The sequence below is a fragment of the Mustelus asterias genome, unplaced genomic scaffold (assembly GCF_964213995.1).
Source record: "Mustelus asterias unplaced genomic scaffold, sMusAst1.hap1.1 HAP1_SCAFFOLD_1150, whole genome shotgun sequence".
In the NCBI taxonomy this organism is placed as follows: Eukaryota; Metazoa; Chordata; class Chondrichthyes; order Carcharhiniformes; family Triakidae; genus Mustelus; species Mustelus asterias.
The window spans coordinates 51,040-61,910 of record NW_027591095.1 but is presented as its reverse complement, the minus strand read 5'-3'; positions in this window follow the sequence as shown (position 1 = coordinate 61,910).

Genomic DNA, 10,871 nt, shown 5'->3' with positions numbered 1-10,871 from the left:
CTCGCTGCCTCTCTGCATGTACAGTGGGGTAGGGAGGGGTCTCGCTACCTCTCTGCATGGACAGTGGGTTAGGGAGAGGTGCCCTGCTGACACTCTGCATGCAATTGCTGTGGGGGAATGGGGGGTGATTGGTCCAGGTGATGGGGAGGGGGCTGGGTCTATATCTGGTCGGGGGCTGCTCAGAAAGAGCTGAGGACCCCCGGACTACCTGGGGGCAGCTGCTGTGTTGAAGCGAGCTGCAGCAGCAGAGAGCTGACAGATGTCTCTCTCAGACCAGGCAGCTCACTGCTGGCTGCAGTTGCGTATTTGCAACCAGATAGGTTTGGGAGGTGGTCGGTATCCCAGCCAGCGCTGTGAGAGCTGTAGTGATGGGGCCACTGCTGTGTGTGGTCCAACAGCCATCAAGTTTTAACAGCACGAAATGAGGCCATTCGGCCCATTATGTCTGAACTGGTCATCAAACACCTATCCAATCAAATCTCATTTTCCAGCACTCAATCCACAGCCTTGTCATAGAGTTTACAGAATGGAAACAAGCCCTTCGGTCCATCTTGTGCATGCCGCCCTTTTTTTTAATCCATTAAACTAATCCCAATTGCCCACATTTGCCCCATATCCCTCTATACCCATTGTACACATGTAACTGTCTAAACGCTTTTTTAAAAAAAATTGTACCCGCCTCTACTACTGCCTCTGGCAGCTCGTTCCAGACACTCACCACCCTCTGTGTGAAAACATTGCCCCTCTGGACCCTTTTGTATCTCTCCCCTCTCACCTTAAACCTATGCCCTCTAGTTTTAGACTCCCCTACCTTTGGGAAAAGATATTGACTATCTAGCTGATCTGTGCCCCTCATTATTTTATAGACCTCTATAAGATCACCCCTCAGCCTCCTCGCTCCAGGGGAAAAAGTCCCAGTCTATTCAGCCTCTCCTTATAACTCAATCCATCAAGTCCCAGTAGCATCCTAGTAAATCTTTTCTGCACTCTTTCTAGTTTAATAATTCTCTGCTCTGGCGTTTGAGTTGCTGATCTAAATGCCTCTTGTGGTTGTTCCCGCTTCTACCATCCTTTCAGGCCGTGAGCTGCAGATTCCAGCACCCTGTGGATGGAAACATTTTCCCTCAAATCCAACAACAATCTGCCCTTTACCTTAATGTCTCACAGGAACCTGAGTTCGATTCCTGGCTTGGATCACTGTCTGTGTGGAATTTGCACATTCCACCCGTATGCGCATGTGTTTGCTCCGGATGCTCCAGTTTTCACCCACAGTCCAAAATGTGCAGGTTAGGTTGATTGGCCATGTTAACTGCCCATTAGCGTCCTGGGATATGTATGTTTGGGGGATTAGCAGGGTACATATGTGGGACTTTGGGGATAGGGCCTGGGTGGGATTGTTGTCAGTGTAGACTCGATGGGTCAAATGGTCCCCTTCTGCACTGTAGTGATTCTATGAGTCGGTTGGTCCATGTCCTCACACATTCTTTATCTTTTTCTCTCATGGAACAAGTGGGAAGAGTTGATGTCCGTGGTGCGCTATTCCTGAATTAGGCTGGTTGCTTTTGTGAGGCAACGGGAAGTTTAGACAGAGTTAATGAATGGGAGGTTTGTTTGAGTGATGGACTGGCCTGCATTCATCAAGCTTTGAAGTTTCTCGCAGTCTTGGACAGAGCAGGAGCCATACCAAGCTAGAATGTTATTTATGGTGCATCTGTAAAAGTTGGTGAGAGTCGCAGCTGACATGCCAAATGTCTGTAAACCTCTGAGAAAATAGAGGCGTTCGGAGACTTTTTTAATTATAGGGACGTCATGGAGGAACCAGGAAAGGTTTTTCGTGATGTGGACCCTAAAACGTGAAGCTCTCGACTATTTCAACTTCATCCCATTGATGTAGATCGGGGCATGTACTCCACTAGGCTTCCAGAAGTCAATTTGCTTTGTTGACATTGAGGAAGAGATTATTGTTGTCGCCCCAGTTCACCAGATTCTCTGTCTCTTCCTCCAACCCACTGCAGGTGTCATCAGCAAACTTGGAAATCGAGTTGCAGGGGAATTTGGCCACACAGTCACCAGTGTATAAGGAGTATAGTAAGGGGCTGAGGACGCAGCCTTACGGGGCACCGCTGTTCAGGATGATTGTGAAGGAGATGTTGTTGATTGTCCTTAATTTTGCTGTCTATGGATTAGGAAGTTGAGGATCCAATTGCAGAGGCAGGAGCCAAGCCCAGGGCCACGGACTTTGGACATGAGTTTCGTAGGACTCATGGTGTTGCAGGCTGAGCTGTAGTTGATAAACACGAGTCTGCGTTCCAGGGTTCACTGTCGGGCCAGGGAGATGGCATTGTGGACCTGTTGTGGATGTCGGTGAACTGTCGTGGATCCAGGCAATCTGGGAAGCCGGAACTGATTCATGCCATGACCAACCTTTTGATGCATTTCATAATATTGGATACCAGAGTCACCGGACGATGGGCATTAAGGCAGCCTGCTTGGCTTTTCCTTTGGTACTGGCCTTTGTTTGAGTTTTACCTGGTGCACAGATTGGCAACCTTCCTGCCGAGAGAGGACTGATGCAGCTGCACTGGTCCAGTAGACCAACGTGGGACAGCAGTAATCGCACTGAGTATTATGGACGATAGCGATTCGCTGAACCCTGAAGCTTTCTCCCACTCTTGAAAGCAAACACTGGAAGTTGTGTTCTGTGCCAATTGAGTGTGAGATTGCTATTTCTTCCTGTGTTGTGCTAACAGTGGCCACAATGCTGTGATCTCCTCTCCAGGGTACAGTTCTGTGTAAATATAATAGAGATTCCGTGCTGTCAAGGCATCAGGATCTCCCTCTGCCAATTGTTAGTATTGTCCAGAGGCAAGGGTCAAACCAGCCCTCTTTGGTCCCAGCTCTGTTGCAGGGGTTGTCAGTAAACTGTCTGAGAGACGACAGATTACCATCTACAGGACTCCAGTCTGGATTTTCTGTAAGGTTTACTCCCTCATCCTTGTAGCTGAGTGAGGGTCAATGTTGTGGACTCTCCGGAAAGCTCTCTCCCAAATGTATACCACTGTGTTGCTACCATGGAGCAGCACGGTGACACAGTGGTTAGCACTGCTGACTCACAGCGTCAGGGACTTGGGTTCAATTCCAGGCTTGGGTCACTGTCTGTGTGGAGTTTGGACCTTCTCCCCGTGTGTGTGTGGGTTTCCTCCGGATGCTCCACTTTCCTCTCACACTGCAAAAGACGTGCTGGATTTTTAAAAACAGATTTCAGTGATCTTATGTGTGTACGGCTCGGGTCACTGTCTGTGTGGAGTTTGCACATTCTCCTCGTGTCTGCGTGGGTTTCCTCCGGGTGCTCCGGTTTCCTCCCACAGTCCAAAGATGTGCGGGTTAGGTTGATTGGCCATGTTAAATTGCCCCTTAGTGTCCTGGGATGCGTAGGTTAGAGGGATTAGCGGGTAAAATATGTAGGGGTAGGGCCTGGGTGGGATTGTGGTCGGTGCAGACTCGATGGGCCGAATGGCCTCCTTCTGCACTGTAGGGTTTCTATGACTTCTATGACTTCTACATTCTTTTTTATTTTAACCCATCCTCAGTCTAAATGGTAACTTCTTTCCCTGAATCCTGTCTAATTTTATTCTTTATTTCCCTTCCTGACAGTGAACATAATCACAATTGTGACACTGACGAGCAGAAACTGTGGTCTGTCCAAATGTGTGACTCGTTACCTGGTGGCCATGTCAGCGGGGGATCTGCTGGTCGTTATCCTCGACCTGATATTCAGACACATTCCCATTCTTTATCGGGAACAGTTTTATTTCCTGCACTGGGTCCCCGTGTGTAACATCCACGCCGTCCTGCTTTTTGCAGCCACTGACTGTTCTGTCTGGTTCACCGTCACTTTCACCTTTGATCGATTTGTGGCCATTTGCTGCCCCAAGCTGAAGAGTAAATATTGCAGTGAGAAATCGGCGGCTGTGGTTCTGGGAACAGTGACGGTGCTGAGCTGTTTAAAGAACATTTCCTGGTATTTTATGTTCTTAAATAGATATCGGCTGGTGAACGTCCCCTGGTTTTGTTGGGTCGTAATGGATGTTATGTTCTCTTCGGTCTGGGGAACAATTGAGTTCCTCCACCACATTCTAACCCCGGTTGTCCCATTCGTCCTGATTCTGCTGCTCAATGTTTTCACCGTCAGACACATTTTAATGAGCAGCAGAGCCCGCAGGAGACTCCGGGCTCACAGCAGTGGGGAGAATCCCAGAGACCCAGAGATGGAGAGTCGCAGGAAATCCATCATTTTACTGTTTGTTATCTCAGCCAATTTTATCCTCTTATGGTCGACATTAATGGTTTATTCTCTCTGGACTCGGATGGATGATTTGGGCTATAAGTCGGTACAGTTGGATAATTTTGTTATGGAATTTGGATTCATTTTGCAACTCACAAGTTGTTGTACAAACACTGCCATTTATGCTGTGACACAGACTCACTTCAGGCAGCAGCTAATCAATCTGCTGAAATATCCCCTTACTTCAATTCTTCAACTCATTAGACCCTGAGAGGAAACTCCAACTACAAGAGCCCTGACTCTTTCTATTGGACTTTCAAACTATAAATAACAAACAGCCTCACAGAGACAGAAAGAGTGACAGATAAAGAGTGAGAGCAAGAGTGAGAGTGATAGAGAGACGGAGATTGACAGAGAGAGGGAAGGGCATAAATACATGGAGCGTGACAGATTTTGAAATAGTTTCTAACAGATACAGTGAAAGAAACAGGGAGAGTGAGAGAGAGAGAAAGGACAGAGACAGATAGGGACTCTCACAGAGCGAGAAAAACAGGGACAGAGATTGGGGGAAATGGGGAGGGAGATGGACAGGGAATGAGAAAGGGAGACAGTGGGAGACAGATGGGAGGATGCAATGAGAGAGGAAGACTAAGACGGAAAGGGAGACAGAAAGGGAGGCAGAGAGAAACAGAGACAGAGACAGAGAGCGTCAGCGAATTTGGAACAGTGAGACTGAATGAGTACAATGGACACAGCAAGAGCAAAAGACAGAGCGAGGTAGAGAGAGAGAAAGACAGATAAATAAGAAAAGGGGGACAGAGAAGGAGAGGGACAAGGAGAGTGAGACTGAGAGGGGGGAGGAGACACGGAGGAAGAGTGTAGAGAGAAGGTGAATGAGGGCGATGCAGAGAGACAGTAAGAGACACAGAGAAACAGGCACAGAGAGATATATATATATATATATATATACAGAGAGGGATGCACAGAAAGACAGAAAGAGACAGAGAGAGAGACATACTTAATGACTATAACGATAACCATCAGGTGGAGTTATTGGAATATGAGCTCCCTGTTTGAGACAGTTAATGCTGTCCAATCCGGGAGCCCTGCAGACGTATATAATATGGTGTGTCTCGGTTACCGGAACTCAGGGTGTGTACACTCTGGGTATGGATGTGATGGACTGGTGGTTTTATCATTGGACTATTAATACAGAAACTCAGCTAAAGTTCTGTGCACCCGGGTTCGAATCCCGTCACAGCAGATGGTGGAATTTGAATAAATATATCTGGAATTCAGAATCAGCTGGTGACCATAAAACCAGTGTCGATTTTCGGAAAAACACATCTGGTTCACCAATGTCCCAGGGAAGGAAATCTGTCGTCCTTATGTGGTCAGGACTAAATGTGACTCCAAGTGGTTGACACTTAATGGTCCTCTGAACATGGGCAACTAGGGATGGGCAATAAATGCTGGCCGGCCAGTGACACCCAAGTCCCAAGAGTGAATACAAATACTTTGTACTGGGAAATTTTAAACAAACGGTAAACTGTTTCTTACAGCTGGATAAATACCCAATCCCTCTGATTGAGGACTTAGCTTCAAAGCTGGCAGGAGGATTCTTGTTTCCAATTATGAACTTATTCACGTGCACTTATACTGACAGCTTGATGAGGTTTCCCAGCGATATTCAACGCTTCATACTCAGAGGAAGTTTAACATTTATAAACTGTCAAATGTAGGCTTACATTAACACTGCAATGAAGTTAATGTGAAAATCGCCTAGTCGCCACACACTGGTGCCTGTCCGGGTACACTGAGGGAGAATTGAGCATGGCCAACGCACCTAACCAGCACGTCTTTCAGACTGCGGGAGAAAACCGGAGAAACCAGATGAAACCCATGCAGATACGGTGAGAATGTGCAGACATTGACCCAAGCCAGGAATTGAACCCAGGTCTCTGGCGTTATGAGGCAGCAGCGCTAACCACTGTGACACCTCGTCAATGGTGACAGTTCGGGGAAAGAAATTCCAGAAGTGCCTGCATGGCGGTGCAGCCCATAACATTGGCCCATATCCAGCTGTGGGCTTTATTACTGTCCGCCTACCATTATCCAGGAGGCTGAGTCACTGTCGCCGATGCCTTGAGTTGGCGACGATTAACAGACACTTGTCGTACCCACAATGGAAGAGATGGTAATCATGAACTTTTTCAAAACTCTCCCAGTGGCTGCCAATGATATTCGGCTGTGGAGGCAGAATTACCCATTCCTGAATGAATTGAAGCAGCGAGTGCTGATGGGGGAATCCAAAAGGCCATTACAGCCTGAATTGCACCCATATTGGAGTGGAAGAGAGCAGCTGACTGTGGAAGATGGCACACGCCTATGGGGTTCAAGAGTGTCATCCTGAGCCAGGGTCACCATCCCATGGTGAACTTTATCATGGCCACCCAGGAGTGGCAAACTGAAGATCCTCTAAGTTGCCCTGTTGGTGGCCAGGTATGGGGATGGATATTTGCTCGTGGGTCAGTGTTGGCAAATCAACAAGGGCAGAACTATCACCAGTCACTACTCTTCACACTTGGGAATAGCCAGGACGGCCATAGACGTGGCTGCACTTGGACAGTGCCGGTCCGTTCATGGGGTCTATGTTCCTGGTAATGGTAGATGCTGATTCAAAATGGATGGCCGTACACAGGGTGAGTTACTCAAACACAAGGACAAGAGTGGAGAAACTTCACACCTCTTTCATGACACCCGGGATCCCGGAAATGTTAGTTTCCGAAAATGGACCACCCTTCATCAGCCAGGAATTTGTGCATGAGATGAAGTTGAACAGAAATTAACACGTTAGGACAGTGTCATATTACCCATCATCCAACGGCCTGGCAGAAAGAGCGGCCCAAATAGTAAAAGCAGGTTCAAAAAAACATCCCACAGCCTCCTTGGACACCAAACCATCCAGATTCATCTTCAATTACAGGACAACACCCCCCAAACCCCCCCCCCACCCCCCCCCCCCACATTCCCCCCCCCCCACCCCCCCAACCCCCCCCCCAACACCCCCCCCAACACCCCCCCACCCCCCCCAACACCCCCCCCCCAACACCCCCCCCCAACACCCCCCCCCCCACTCCCCCAACACCCCCCCCCCAACCATCCTTTCAACTACCAGAATAGCCCCAGCAGAGTTGGTCATGAGAAGATGACTCCGCCCAGGGTTGAGTCTGATATTCCCAAGGGTGGGACGTTCGCAAGGCATCAAGACACCCAGTGGTGATCCCACCAGCCGGGACAGGCACCTAAAGGCAGGTGATAGGATATTAGTAAAGAATCATGGCAATGGATCCGCGTGGTTATGAGGCATGCTCGAGTCTGGAACAGGGCCAGTTTCCTATCAAGTCCGCTTGGGAGATACCATCCTATGGGAATGCTTCAATCATCTACAAGCCATGAAGCCCCAAGCCGTGCAGGAAAAATCAATTCCCAGCACACCGGGAACTTTGGAAAGAATTCCAGGCACTCCGGCTCCTGGTTGCTTTGGCAGACAGAGTGAAGGAAAATCCAAAGAGCTTCTATAGGTATGTTAGGGGCAAAAGGATAGTGAGGGATAAAATTGGTCCTCTTGAAGACCAGAGTGGTAGACTGTGTATGCAACCAAAAGAGATGGGGGAGATACTAAATGGTTTTTTTGCATCCGTATTTACTGAGGAAACGGGCATGGAGTCTACGGAAATAGGGCAAACTGGTAGGGAGGCCATGGAACCTTTACAGATTAAAGGGGGGGAGGTGCTCGCTGTCTTGAGGCAAATCAGAGTGGATAAATCCCCAGGACCGGACAGGGTATTCCCACGGACCTTGAGGGAAGCTAGTGTTGAACTTGCAGGGGCCCTGGCAGACATATTTAAAATGTCAGTATTCTCGGGGGAGGTGCCGGATGATTGGAGGGTGGCTCATGTTGTTCCGTTGTTTAAAAAAGGTTCCAAAAGAAATCTGGGAAATTATAGGCCAGTAAGTTTGACGTCGGTGGTGGGCAAGTTATTGGAAGGTGTGATAAGGGATAGGATCTACAAATATTTGGATAGACAGGGACTTATTAGGGAGAGTCAACATGGCTTTGTGCGTGGTAGGTCATGTTTGACCAATCTATTGGAGTTTTTCGAGGAGGGTACCAGGAAAGTGGATGAAGGGAAGGCGGTGGATGTTGTCTACCTGGATTTCAGCAAGGCCTTTGACAAGGTCCCTCATGGGAGGTTAGTTAGGAAGGTTCAGTCGCTAGGTATACATGGGGAGGTAGTAAATTGGATAAGACACTGGCTCAATGGAAGAATTAAACTTCTCAATGGAAGAAGCCAGAGAGTGGTTGTGGAGGATTGCTTCTCTGAGTGGAGGCCTGTGACTAGTGGTGTGCCGCAGGGATCGGTGTTGGGTCCATTGTTGTTTGTCATCTATATCAATGATCTGGATGATAATGTGGTAAATTGGATCAGCAAGTTTGCTGATGATACAAAGATTGGAGGTGTAGTGGACAGTGAGGAAGGTTTTCAAAGCTTGCAGAGGGATTTGGACCAACTAGAAAAATGGGCTGAAAAATGGCAAATGGAATTTAACGCAGACAAGTGTGAGATATTGCACTTTGGAAGGACAAACCAAAGAAGAACGTACAGGGTAAATGGTAGGACTCTGAAGAGTGCAGTTGAACAGAGGGATCTGGGAATACAGGTACAGAATTCCCTAAAAGTGACGTCACAGGTGGATAGGGTCGTAAAGAGTGCCTTTGGTACATTGGCCTTTATAAATCGGAGTATCGAGTATAAAAGTTGGAGTGTTATGGTAAGGTTATATAAGGCATTGGTGAGGCCGAATTTGGAGTATTGTGTACAGTTTTGGTCACCTAGTTACAGGAAGGATGTAAATAAGATTGAAAGAGTGCAGAGAAGGTTCACAAGGATGTTGCCGGGACTTGAGAAGCTGAGTTACAGAGAGAGATTGAATAGGTTGGGACTTTATTCCTTGGAGCGTAGAAGATTGAGGGGAGATTTGATAGAGGTGTATAAGATTTTGATGGGTATAGATAGAGTGAATGCAAGCAGGCTTTTTCCGCTGAGGCTAGGGGAGAAAAAAACCAGAGGGCATGGGTTAAGGGTGCATGGAGAAAAGTTTAAAGGGAATATTAGGGGGGGCTTCTTCACGCAGAGTGGTGGGAGCGTGGAATGAGCTGCCGGATAAAGTGGTAAATGCTTTTAACATTTAAGAAAAACTTGGACGGGTTCATGGATGAGAGGGGTGTGGAGGGATATGGTCCAAGTGCAGGTCAGTGGGACTAGGCATAAAATGGTTCGGCACAGACAAGAAGGGCCAAAAGGCCTGTTTCTGAGCTGTAATTTTCTATGGTTCTATGGTTCTCCATCTCCGCCAGTGGGAACCTCGGAGCCTGAAATGGACACAGTGGGTTTATTCTCTCGATCACATTGTCACCCGATAAAGTTGATACCGGAGATGAGGGGCGTAGCTTATGAGGAGAGATTAAACAGATTGGGTCTGTACTCGTTGGAGTTTAGAAGGATGAGGGGTGATCTTATAGAGACATATAAGATAATGAAGGGGCTGGATAGGGTAGAGGTGGAGAGATTCTTTCCACTTAGAAGGGAAACCAGAACTAGAGGGCACAGCCTCAAAATAAGGGGGGGCCGGTTCAGAACAGAGTTGAGGGGGAACTTCTTCTCTCAGAGGGTGGTGAATCTCTGGAATTCTCTGCCCATTGAAGTGGTGGAGGCTTCCTCGTTGAATATGTTTAAATTACGGGTAGATAGTTTTCTGATCGTTAAGGGAATTAGGGGTTATGGGGAGCAGGCGGGTAAGTGGAACTGATTCGCTTCAGATCAGCCATGATCTTGTTGAATGGCGGGGCAGGCTCGAAGGGCCAGATGGCCTACTCCTGCTCCTATTTCTTATGTTCTTATACGGAGAGAATGTGCAGACTCCACACAGACATTGACCCAAGCCAGGAATTGAACCCAGGTCTCTGGCGTTATGAGGCAGCAGCGCTAACCACTGTGACACCTCGTCTACAGTGATAGTTTGGGCAAAGAAATTCCAGAAGGACCTGCATGACGGTACGGCCCATAATATTGGCCCATATCCAGCTGTGGGCTTTATTACTGTCCGCCTACCATTATTGATTTGAACACCTTCCAGGAGGCCGAGTCGTTCAGGTCGATGCCTTGAGTTGGCTACGATTAACAGACACTTGTCATATTCCCAATGGAAGAGACGGTAATCATGAACTTTCTCAAAACTCTCCCAGTGGCAGCCAATAAGATTCGGCTGTGGACGTAAGATTACCCATTCCTGAATGAATTGAAGCAGCGAGTGCTGATGGGGGAATCCAAATGGCCGTTACAGCCTGAATTGCACCCATATTGGAGTGGCAGAGAGCAGCTGACTGTGGAAGATGGCACACTCCTGTGGGGTTCTAGAGCGTCATCCTGAGCCAGGGTCACCATCCCATGGTGAACTTTACCATGGCCACCGAGAAGTGGCAAACTAAAGATCCTCCAAGTTGCCATATCTGGTGGCCAGG